The sequence below is a fragment of the Onychomys torridus genome, chromosome 7 (genome assembly GCF_903995425.1).
Source record: "Onychomys torridus chromosome 7, mOncTor1.1, whole genome shotgun sequence".
NCBI lineage: Eukaryota > Metazoa > Chordata > Mammalia > Rodentia > Cricetidae > Onychomys > Onychomys torridus.
In genome coordinates this window covers 41,355,322-41,368,235 of record NC_050449.1, presented here as the reverse complement: position 1 = coordinate 41,368,235, position 12,914 = coordinate 41,355,322, and the positions used below count along the sequence as shown (strand labels likewise).

Below are 12,914 nucleotides of genomic sequence, written 5' to 3'. Positions count from 1 at the left end.
AAATGCTAAGAAGCCGCCCTCTGGCTCAGACACGGGATGAAGTTCAGGGATGGGAAGCCCAACATCAATGAAAGCATTTCAACCCAGGGTCACTGGTGGCCTGTGAGGGGTGTGTCCCACATATTCTCTTTGCAGAGGTAGCTGTAGTGCTGTGGGCTGGGCTTATGCACATGAAGAGGGGCTTCTCTGGCTGTAGGAAGACAGGAAGCTCCTAGCCTGAAACTTCAGAGACTGTCATGCTGTCAGCAGCCACCTGTGATCAACTATTCCCTTTGCTTTTTTCACGGGCTCAGAGAGTTGCCACAAGGCCACCTGCTCTCTGACAGTGTGGCAGGGTTGGTCATTAAGTCCTTGAAGAGAGGAGAGGCCATTAACCCTGGAAAGACAGGGAGGGAGTTGGCCAGAACCCCAACCAGAGCCCGCCCATAACCACAGTAGCTTAGGTAATGGCTGTGAGGACCCAGGCCTGTGCCCTGGTCACTCTTATCTCAGTCACAAGAGAAACTCTAACTATTGGCTTCCAGAAAATAGACCCCTGCCTCTGCTTCTTCCAGCCCACCAGTTCCCATAGTAACAGGAAGCTTAACTGCCCCCATGCTACCTGGAAAACCCATGCCAGAGGTCTGGCTGTAGGTGGAGTCCCCCACCAGCTAACTACTCCAGGCTTTGTGTCCTGGGGCACAAGTCACCTCTCTCATTCCCAGTTTCTTACAGTGGGAATGGCAGCATCTGCTTCAGAGGTCGTTGGGAAGGCAGATACGTTAATTCATCTGCAGGCTTTAGGGCCGTGCCTGCCATGCCTGAATGGCACCCCGTGAGTGTCAGCTGTCACCGTGGTGGTTATGACTGCCCCACCCTTCATGTAATCCCTGAGCAGGAAGAAGCAGCATTCAGGAAGGAGCTGGGAAACAGAGGAGAGGTCTTTTCTCTTTATAACCATTTCCTAACTGGAAACACCTCCACCCCAGGACCCTCCTTAGGAGAGCCTGTTGTAAACACAAACTGCTGGAGAGTGGGACTGTGCCCAGCTGCTCCTGGTTTTATCCTGCTAGTTCTCTGTTCCAGACCAAAGTTGAGAGGACTGAACAGCACACCCCTCTGAGAAGATTAGAGCAGCCCAAGTTCAATCGCTTAGAGTCCAGGACATTGGCATTCACAACTATTTTTCAACACATACACACACACACACACACACACACACACACACACACACACACACTTCCTTTCTTCCCTCTTACTGTGTGTTTGATACAAGTTTCTCTCTTCCCCTTCAAGTGTGTGCATAGCACACACACACTTATACTGGTAGAAACCAGGGCCAGCTAGAGAGAATAGAGTTGGGGTGGGGGACCTGTCAGACCACTAGGCAGGGGATGGAGTCTGGAAGGGTCTATTCCCACCCACTATGTGTCTAATTGAAATACTTCAGCCTGGATGATCTAAACAACACACAGTATTTCTTACAATTCTGGGAGGCTGGAACATCCAAGGCCAAATTGTCAGTTTGCTTCTCGATGATGTGCAAAGAAAAACAAAAACAAAACAAAAATGCTAGTCCCTTCAGCCCTATAAGGCTGCCATTCCACTCTGAGGTGTTTGCTCAAAAGTTTTCCCAAACCCAGCTGCCTCCCAAAGGCCTCATTCCCAAACATCACCATATCAAGGGGTAAATTTTTAATAAATGTTTTGAGGGGAGGCCCATTTTTCTTTTGTTTTCGTTTGCTTGTTTGTTTTTTTGTTGTTGTTTTTGTTTGTTTTTTGAGGCAGGGTCTCAAGTATTACAGGCTAGCCTCAAACTTGCTAAGTGGCCGAGGGTGATCTTGACCTTCTAATCCCCCTGCTTCCAACTCGCAAGTGCTGAGATTACAGGTGTGTGCCACCACAAATAGTTTTGCATGATGCTGAGGATCGGACCCAGGGCTTACTACATGATAGACAAACACTCTACAAGTGAGCTCTCTATAGTCCTAGATCTTAGCCTCATTGTTCTCCTTAGTACAAAAGGCTCTGAATACTTCAGTGAAGGAAGACAGGGCAAAGTTTTTCATCAAGTCCAAACAGCATCTGTCTGACGTGGGGCAAGCAACACCAGATCTTCCTGGGCTTGAGAGAGCAGAAGGTGAAAGCTGGGGAGGACTAGGGCTTCGAACCTCTGGCCTGGGTTCTCTTTCCCTCCCACATGGGCCATTGCATGTCTTCAAGCACCTGCTGGCTTCAGACAGCCCACACTCTGTTGCTCAGGTGACTCTGTGTATATGTTTAAGAGTGAGAATGTAGAGACAGAAGGCAGATGGGGCACATGTGTCCAAAGGGCAAGATCCAGAAGCAGAGGCCCTAGTTCACCCAGGCTTCCTCAGTTCTTAGCCAAAAGCCAAGCCGGCAAGGGCAGAAGGGATCTGGGAAGGTGGCAGAGGAAGGCTGGAGAGGCCTAGATAAATCCATTTTGGCCATTGTTTCCCACTTCCTGCCATTCTTGGGGTCAAGGGTTAGGAGAGAAAGGCCTGTCACAGCTTCATGTCTGGGTTCTACCTGGTCCTCAGTATGGCTCTGCCCAGACTGCAGAAGAGCAGCCAGCATAGCCATCATGGAGTATGTTCTCTGCTGACCTACAGAAGGTGCTGGAAAATGACAGAGGCTTGGTCCTTTTAAAGAGAGTCCCATTCTTCTTCTTCTTCTGTCTCTCCTCAGTGCCTTGCCTCATAGCTTGTTTAGCTTGGGCTCGTGAGGAGCAGAGTGAGCCCTCTCTCCCATGGCCTGGCTTTACACTGCAGATGGGTCTCCAAGAGGATTCCAGAACATGGTGTGCACCATGCCAAGGACTGCCTTCCTTGGCTGTGTGCTTTGGCCTCCTTTGTGTAGGTGAAGCGTCTCCTACCTTCCTCCTTTCACCAGTAGAGCCCTGACCTGAGGGTCTGCTGTACAGTGACACTCCAGGAAGGAAGTCTTCATTTTACAGACGGAGCTGGTGGGGAGTGGGGTAGGGGGTCCTGCTGGATCGCCACCCAGGCAGGAAGGGGATCCCTGGGATGTCCTCAAAGTCTCAGGCCTTCCTCATTTTTTGTTGTTTTTGTTTGTTTGTTTGTTTGTTTGTTGAGACAGGGTTTCTCTGTGTAGCTTCGGAAGCTGCCCTGGGTCTTGCTCTGTTGTAGCTGCAGAGCTTCTCTACAGGTGCCACCTGCCTCTGCCTCCTGAGCGCTGGAATTAAAGGTGTGTGCCACCACCACCTGACTCCTTCCTCAGTTTTATATGAGGCGAAATTCTGTTCTGAGTTCTCTAAATACAGGGAATTTTTCAAACTAGCGTACTCAATTTTTTTTTAAACCAATATAAGCTCACTAAGAGTAGGAATGTGCTATCCATCTTTTCCTTCCTCTCTTATTTAATTATTTATTTCATCTAGTTAATTTGACCTTTGTTTCCCCGGCACTTAGAAGAGTGCTGGACATAAGTCATGAAATTGTTGAATGACTGGTGAATGAATGAAGAATGGATGAAGGAGGGAGGGGGGAGGGAGGGAGGGAGGGAGGGAAGGGAGGGAGGGAAGGAGGGAGGGAGGAAGGCAGTATTTTTGTTTCATCTTATGCCCATTCAATGGATGCTGACATGAAGTAGAACTAAGTTAGTTAACGCATTTCCTGCAGACCGTGAGCATTAGGAAGGGTGCGTCTACCAACAACTGTGACTCCATGGAAGTGCTTCTACCAGTATTGCCTCGCTTCCTCTTTGCGTTACAAGAGTGGCCCTTCTCCTCCAGCAGAAAAACCAACTGAGAGATGCCATCTTGAGGATTGCCCTCTAGGTGAAGTGGGTGGGTCCAAGTGAAGCTTTGAGAGGGTTTCCTCACCCCCCTCCTCACCAGGAAGACATGGGTGGTGAGGCGAAGCACCTTGCTGTATACTGTGTGGAAAGGGAAGGGGGCTTCCGATGACTCTCGGTGTAGATCCCACAGTCTATCTCCCCTCTCTCTCTAATTTGGATGTTAATGTATTAGCTGCAGCTTTGACTTCTCAGCTACAAATTGTCCTATGTGTCCCCCCCCTACCCCGCCCTGAAAATTATACATCCAGATAGAGTAGTGTTCATTAAAGTGAGATTAGGAGAGGATAAAATGTGAGAGGTATGTAATCTTTTGCAAATGGTTAGTAAATTGGAACTACCCCAATTACAATCTTGTTCATCACACAGGGCTGAATTACTCTGCCCCGGACGGCAGTCTCAGCCATAGCTCTGCTCAGCTCCCATTTCATAAATATTGTATACAAGTGATATTCTCCACCATCTGCTTCGTTGGTCCCTGAGAATTTTTTTTTTTTTTTTTAACTTTTCTGCTTGACTGCAGAGAGGGGCAGGAGCTGGGAGGTCATCCTGCCCACTTGCCTCCAGGCCTAGCTAGGCACACACCTTCTTCCACTTCTCACATCAAGGGCCCTGCTGATGGCTGATGCTCCAGGCTCTATTCCAGTGGCTGTCACTGAGCAGGGGTCTGTGGGAAGGAGGAGCTTCTCTATGAAGGGTTCCCTGGGGGCTGGTAAAGGTGACCTGCAGTAGGTGTATCACTCACAGGGGTATAGAACAGAAGTGATGCCCTAGGTAGGCTGAGACTCCAATCTCAGGTATTCTGTGCTTACCGCTTCCACTTAGCTCTTTGGTTCTGACCCAAGATCCCTCCAACCCCCAGACCACTTTTATTTCCTAAATCCCGTGGATTTTAAAGAGTTAATGAAGCCTAGTGAATAAGAGAGAAGGCCCCAGGATTGAGTCCCAAATCTAGAGTTCAGTTTCAATATACCTAGCTATTTAAATCTTATATGATCCTGACAAATAATTTTAGCAACTCTATTTGTGGGTTTCTCCCCCTGAACGAAAGTCACTGTGCTCAGGCTCAGCCCACGGGGTCATGGGAGTTACAGTTGGTGTCAGCTATGATCTCACTGCCATGGTGTCTAGCTTCTTCCTGAGGTACAGCGTCTCTCACAAAGGAACAACACATCAGTACACTGGCACCGGACCTACCTGCTGAGCAGAGAGAGCAGCTGGATCTTCCAAGTGTTTACCACATGCTGGGCGCTGGAGAAGTGTCGTGTCTTACCTGGGGGTGTGTCACCCTAGCCTCCTCAGGCTTTGAGGTAGCCATGCAGCCCTAGGATGCTCATTGGAAAGTTGAAGGGAGTTAAGCTCATGGCATTAGGAAAGCCAAATCTCCTGTTGTTGTCATTTTAAGATTTCTCCTTTGTCTCTGGTATTAAGATCAAATCCAAAATCTTGTACCTGGCCTATTCCATAACACCCTCGGCCCGCCTCTATGTGATCTTCCTGGTCAGACTGTTCTCTGTGCATATTGCCTCTGCTTCTGAGTTTTCCCTTGTCTTCCTAATCACCACTTGACTCTTGTGTCTCAACTCATCTTTCTCCAGAGAAGCTTTTCATAGGTCCCCCCAAAGACCTTTATACTAACAGCTGGTCCCTGACTTCGTGCTACTGGGAAGTGATGGACACTTTCAGAGATGGGACTCAATGGGTGGTCTTCTGGTGATGGTGGGCATGCCCTAAAAATTGTGGCACCTTGACAGCATCCTTTTCTTCTCTTTTGCTTCCCAGAAATGAGTTCTTATGCCATGAGACACTGACCCAAAGCAATGGGACCAACCAAAGACATATTGAAACTTCCAAAAATGAGTCATAAACTGCTCCCCCCATAGACTGATTATCTCTGGTGTCTGTGATATTTATGGAAAGCTGAAACCCACATCTTCCTTGAGGCTACCCACCAAGCGTGGGTAAAGACCCTGTCCTACGTGCTTTCAGAGTAACCCACTGGGCTCCCTCATAGGACTTCTCAATACTAGTTGGATATTTCAGAGGGTGTGTGTTTGCATTATGGGTACATGTACCCAGGTGGGTACAGTCTTTACTCCTTAGGAGAGGCTGAGTTGAGCAATATTATCATGAACTCCCAATCCAGTTTTTGTCTTGCTCTGTGTCCCATAGTGATGAACAATGGTCTCTACTCTGCTCTGTCACTCAGAGACCCAGAGCAGTGGTGGTGTCAGCCCTTTGTGGATGCGCCAAGTAGAGCCTCTGGCCTCCTCTGAGGCTGTAGCAAAGAAGGTAGGCTGGAGACTGGTATGTGGGCAGGGAACATGCAGCCTCAGCCCCTGAGAGGCAGCATCACACCCTGCCCTGCTATAAAGGGACTGGAGCACAGGGAGCTGGTGGATTCTCTGATCTATAACAAGGTGTTAGCAAACTTGTTTCTTTCTGTGTCTTCTATGCCTAGCACATTGCTTGGCATGGAGTAGAGGCCCTGAAATATCTGTGGAGTGGATGAGTGTCGGTGTAAGCCTGTGATGGCCATGCAGCCAGCCCACTGGCTTGCGACTGGCCTTCAGAACATGGTCCTTTGACACTAAGAACCCTTGGCCTTTGCTCTGTATCTCGGCTAGCCCAGTTTGTAGAATGCTTTTCCCCCTCTGCATGTCGCTCACAGAATGCCATGCATTTAGCCACTTAATAGATTTGTCTTTCCTGATGAAACTGATGAAACTTACATGTCCTCCAATCAGCTTTGCAATCAGACATCCAGCCACTCACCCCAGACAAGTGGCAGTTCAAATGCTGCTAACACTTCTTAAGTGCCTACTATGTGCCAGGTGTGTCCTTTGGCGAGAGTACACAAAAGCTGGGTGAGATGAGCTAGGCTCCTGCCTCACTAATGGAGTCACGACACCAGGGAGCAAAGCCCACAGCTGCTCTTGGATTTCAAGTTAGCACCTTTCCAATAGGATGAGCAGTAAGGCTCACAGTAGAGTGGCCATCTGGTCACCTGGTGACATATAGGAAAAGCTGATTGCTGAACCCCACCATGCAGAACTTTCAGTCAGTGGCAATGGGTGGGGCTGAGGAGCTACATGTGAATGAGTTCTGGATTCTGGGTTTAACTCACTGGCCGCCTTAACTTGGCTCCATTGTCTTTCTTGGAGGAGGGTAGAGGCCAGTAGCACATCTCCAAGGCTGGTACCTAGTACTCCACTGCAAGGCTACTACTTACAGTCAAAGTCTGTAAATTGGATGAGCTCTGGGGTGCTTGGCAGATCTGACATTTTGTATTGTATGAGTGGATGAACTCAACCAAAGCTACGAATTCCATTTAAGTCTCTTCATGGGTGGGAAGAGCTGTACACTAAAAATTGCACAACAGTAAATACCCAGGGAAGTCAAGGAGTTATCACATAGACATGGTAGGCTCAGCCCGATTGGCTGGCTGTGGGAATCTAAGATGAGTGTAAGACAGCCCTTCTGCTCAAGGCACTGGAAACACACTTGAAACAATGAGTGTGTGTGTGTGTGTGTGTGTGTGTGTGTGTGTGTGTGTGTGTGTAGCTATGTGCTAATTGATCTGAGTGGGTTAAGAATTAACCACAGGGTCTGGGGGTGGTGAGGAGAAAGGCCCTGAGAGGAGGTGGGGCTCCAGAGCTGTGAGTTAGACAATGCCTGTAGCTGATACTCGTATAGTAATGGAGAATTCTTTTCTGTACTGTCCTCATCAGCTGGTGTGAGGTGGATATTTTGGAGATGAAGAAACAGGCTTAGCCTCATCTTAAGTTGATATTCATGAAGAGAAATTGAGCTCTAATCAATGTCAGTCAAAGCCCGTGTTCTTCTAAAGGTTGGGCAAGGAGAATGAAAGAGATGGCATTATAGACATGCCCCATGCAGCCTTCCCGGGCCTAGTAGAGTGTCTTAAATTGGACTAATTGAGGGGTGAGGTGAATGCTGACCAAGTAGGTTTAACCAACAGAGCCTGGTGGTGGCGGCACATGCCTTTAATCCTCAGGAGGCAGAGGCAGGCGGATCTCTGTGAGTTTGAGGCCAGCCTGGTCTATAGAGCAAGTTCCAGAACAGCCAGAGCTACACAGAGAAACCCTGTCTCAAAAAAAAAAAAAAAAAAAAAAAAAGAGGCCAAATGACCACAGAATGGCCATGAGAAGTACTAACATGATTGTTGCATCTGAGGATGATCCTGGAAGTAGCCAAGCGTTCATTCAGACCCAGCAGAATCCCATAACAGAGTACCTCACATTGTAGGAATTAGAAATTTCCACCGCATGCGATTTTGGAGATGTCCGTGGTTCAGGTATATACGGTAAACACTTGCCACCCTAGCACTCAGGAAGATAGGCAGAGGACTGATAAGAGATCCAGGCTATCCTGATCTACATAGTGAGTTGGTTGGGTGCAGTGGTAAGTACTTGCCATCTTAGCACTCAGGAAAATAAGGCAGAGGACCAAGAGGACCAATAAAAGTTCCAAGCTAGCCTGGCCAACACAGTGAGTTAGCCAGCATGAGCTATCCAGAAAGGCCCTGTCTCTAAAATCAAGTGAGCAAACAAACAAAAAGATACTGTTACTAAGTGTCAGGGCATGATAGAGGATGAGCCTTATCAGTCTCCATGGATCCCTGTGATCTAGAAACCTTGTCAAATAGTTTGTATAATAGTATCTGGTAGTCTTGTGTCTTTCCCATCCATAGTCACACACACACACACACACACACGCACGCACGCACGCACGCACGCACACACACACACACACACACACACACCCGAGCATGGGCCAGGAATATTCCCATGGTGCATTATTTTCAGAGTATTCCCATGGTCGTGACGATGCAGGTGAGAAACCTCTGTGATTTTCTTGTTTTGTTCCCTCCTTCCCAGCAGGCTTTCGAACTGAATCTTTGAAGAGGGCCACTGGCTAGGCAGGAAGCAGCGGTGAGAACACAGTCCACAAGGTCAGGGCGAAGCAGAGCAGAAACAAGCCCTGATACATCTCCCTTAAAGGGAGGACAGACAAAAGAGAGAGCACGTGGAGGTCCCAGTCAAGGGCAGAGAGAAGCGTCTGAGGTTCCCCCCTCCCTCATCCCACCGTTAACATGGGCTACAAAGCTCAAGTCTTTATTACCAAAAAAGAAAGAGAGAAAGAGAGGAGGGGAAACAGTAGCCTCAGCAGAAGCGGGAGTCCGTAAGAGGGGAGAGAGGCGCGAGCCACACACTGAAATCAATACTGCACAGGACAAGCATTATCCCATGTGGAACACCTCGAGCCTCTGCCTAGAAAATTTGATTGGATCTTCAGAAAAACCTATTAGTGTGTTGTCAGGACCTTCTGGTGATAACTGACCAACTCTTGCCAATCGATGCTCTTCACTTGTGGAGCTCCTGATTTCTTAACAGCATAATTGTTTTTTTAATAACGGGCCGCTCACCCACTCCAGCAAGCCAGAGTCAAAGTCAGACTCCCAACTTACAATGTAGAGAAATGTGGGGCTCGGGCCTCTCCATCCTAATTGCACAATTACTTTCAGAGCACCAGTGATAGGAGGGTGCAGTGGGGGCTGTGGGGAGCAGGGGCGCTTTCACCTGAGTGAAGTTGTGGAGAGAAGTCACAAAAGTAATTATACAAGTCAAAATTATGTGGCAAATGAAACCGTTCTTCACAAAAGAGTTTTATTTATTTTGAAAGAAAAGGGGCCCACACTGGACGACCCCAAGATGGCAAGGACATCAGGAAACAGCAGTGGTATTAGTCATCATGTATTACAGCTTTTTAATTTCCAACTCAAGAGCAGGCAGTACAGTTTGTCGGGGGTTCTAAATGCCCTGGGACAACAGCATCCCTTTTGCTCACAGGTGGTGCCTTGGACCTAAGAGGGCAAAGCACTTTACGAAGGACTGGAAACAATTCGGGATTGAGGCTCTTTGCAGAGGAAAAGCGGGGTTCAGGGAGGCAGCGACTGCCCAAGGTCACAGGCTGGATCAGAGGTACCGCTGGAAACACTGCTCAGGCCCCATGCACCAGAAAACCCCACAGCTGGAACACAGCCATGGGATGGGAAGACAGCTGCCCTCTGAAGCCGGGGGCACCACCTGGACAGCTTGCCTTTTGTAGTCTTGAAGCTTGGGTGTGCAGGTCACATATCCCTACCGATTGCAAGTGTCCTTGCTGCACAAGGGAGAACCATGGCTAAAGATGGTGTTTAATTGAACACTTAACGTATCTGCAGCGTTCTGTGACTATCTGGAGTAGAAGAGCTTGCCACGCTGAGCTCCCGATGTGTAAGAGTGGAGTCGTGAGAAGGGCCACCTTCTGCCTACCTGCCAGCTCTGCTCCTTTTCCCTGACCAGCTTCCTCCAGAACTTGTTTTATATACTTAGGGAGAGGGAGAGTCAGGAGAGGGGGGAGAGAAAAGGACAGGGGAAGAGCAAGGAAAGAGGTGGGAGAGAGAAGAAAAAGAGGACAGATGACGAGACCAGGGATGGGAAGGAAGAGTTGAGGAAAGAAAAGAAATGGGGGTTGTGGTGGTTTAGAAACCTTTACAGGGCCTAGAACCTCAAAACTGAAGTTTGCTTCCACACCGTGAGAGCCTACAGCCTCCACTACTTACACTTAAGGCCTAGAGTTTAAAAATTCAGTTTTGTTGTGGGTTGCTCATTGGTTGACAATGTTGTAGTTTTGTAGGTGTTTAATTGAACACTGAACACATTTGAGGGGCAGTTTTCTTGTCTCCTCTGGATTCTGGAGCTCCTATTTATTTCCTTTTCAGCATCAAATACATTCACAAGCCCTGAAGGTGTTAGCTAGTATGGAACTCAACAGATAAACTGGACTAAAGAGATAATGGGTCAGGATGGGAAAGAGAAAACGAAAAACAACCAACAACTTTGACTGTGACAAGAAGGAACAAAACCCCAATTCCACAAAGCAGGCAGGAGGAGTTGGAGCTATTTGAGAACTACTGGTTAGAAAGAAGAGAACAGGCCATATCCACCTATTTCCAGAAAAGAGACAGACAGAAGAAGACCCATCCAACCACAGATGAAAAAAAAAAATAGTCTCTTACTATCCAATAATTTATTGAGCACAGAGCCAGATACCACACTTGGTTTTCGAGATACAGAGCTGGATTTGATCCTGTCTCTAATTTCAAGGAATTTACTGTTTTATTGAGAGAGACAGAAAAGTAAACAAATAGTTCTGATATGAGATAAGGATATGAGGTCAGAATGAGGGACTGAGAAGGCAAAGGGAAACATCCTGAATTAGCCCCGCCCGGGGTGGGGGGGACTCCCCTATTTTCCAAGGCACAGAGGTGGGGAGGGTGCTGAAGTAGTCTGAGTGCACAGAACAGCACAGGGCATGTAGCTGAGGGTCATGGAGTAGGGCTGAAGGCCAGAGTGAGGTGAAGGCATGTTGTGAGCAATGAGTTGATGATGAACCCAAAATCAAGCAAGAGCTTTGCCTGAGCAGGGGAGGAACCCAGGGTAGGTCATTAGGTCTAGTGATGGAGTTAGTGGGCAGACAGCAGGGAAGCCAGGGTGGGAGACTGTCACATTCTTTGAGTTGAAGAGGCACAGGCCAGGTTGGTGACATGCAAATACAAGTTTAGATGGAGTCGGAGAAGCATCTAGAGGGCAATGGGCAGGATCTGGTAACCTAATGAAGATGGGTGATGGAGAGGAGAGACTTGAGAATGATGCCGGAGTCTCTAGTTTGGGGGAGTGGCTGACACAAGGTATGTAAGGGAACAAGCACTCTTGAGGAAATGCCATTTCCCAAAAGGCTCAGGACCCCTGGCAGGATACCTACAGCAGGACAGTGTCCACTGAAAACTTGCCAGGAATCCCCATTAAAGCTCTTCCAAGGCCTTGGAGTATCCCTGGAAGATTTTGATACCTTTTGGAGCAACACTAGCTAAGCCAGGAACATGGCTCCAGAGACCAGGCACTGGGAGTCCATTCACTCTGCCTCAGAAGAAAGCATCTGGAAGATTAAACCGTAGGCACGTGCTAGGGACCCTGCTGTCATCCATGGTTGGTGGAAGTATTGGAAGTCAGTTTGTGAACACCCCCAGCTCTCCTGGGATTCTCCTTGCACTGGCGACACACCTGGGAGGCAGGGTTGAATTGAGACATAACTATACCAACCACACCTAACTCACTGGGTTAAACTATACCAACCACACCTAATTCACTGGGTTACTATACCAAACACACCTAACTCACTGGGTTAAACTATACCAACCACACCTAACTCACTGGGTTAAAACTCCTATCGCCCATTTTCCTACCGGAGAAAGCAATGAACTGAAAATTTTAGCCGTGGAAGTCTGATTTAAGGAAACCTGGGATCATGGCATTGTTTGCAACAACTTCACTTGGTCTGGGCTTTAAACAGGTGGAAACTCTTACATGAAATTGCCAATATTAAAAAGAGATCTGGAGAGACGGTCAGCTCCCCCACATCCTAACATGGCTGGGGAGATTGTCAGCTCTCCCAAATCCTAACCAGAAACCTGTTCAGCATTCCTGAGAGGCCAACAGTCTCCAAAGCAAAAGGGATGACTTTTCTCTCCCGGCCTTCCAGGTTGGCAGAAGGAAGACACAGGAGGCTTTGGTTTGGGGACGGCATGAATGAACCACACGTGTCCATAAGTAAACCAGAAGCCCTCCAAACATGCTGCTCGTCTGTTCACACAAAAGCCAGGCTGGCAACCCTCTCACCCAGCCATGTTCACAGTTGGATCCTTAATGCATTGTGAGCATTCAATCAAACTTTCAGTGGCAAAACTCTAGGAGCAGAAAGCCAGCTAAGCCCAAGTGGTCCCTCTGCTTCTCCATCTTTTGTGGCTGCCTGCCTGGCTCTTCTGGGTTTTGTTGTCAACAAACCCCTGGCTTGCCTTTGAGCGCTCCAAATTATTGAAAATGACTACAGCTTAAGACTGGCAGGATGATTGTTAAAAACAGCCCTGGCATTAATCATAGCTTAAGAGCTTTTGGAAAACGATTCTAATTCAGAAGGGGTGGTTTACAAAGAGGCTTGTCGAAAGCGAAGCAGACATCAAATTCTGAAAAGAA

General features: G+C 48.1%; 1 long non-coding RNA gene across 1 annotated transcript; it reads right to left on the bottom strand.

Annotated features, from left to right (window-relative positions):
- Window positions 1-9,492: 9,492 nt before the first annotated feature.
- LOC118587172 lies at window positions 9,493-12,901 on the bottom strand. Its single transcript, XR_004945439.1, has 2 exons — window positions 12,087-12,901; window positions 9,493-12,022 (listed from the first exon to the last, which is right to left on the bottom strand). It is a non-coding gene; the product is annotated as an uncharacterized LOC118587172 (long non-coding RNA).
- Window positions 12,902-12,914: the final 13 nt, after the last annotated feature.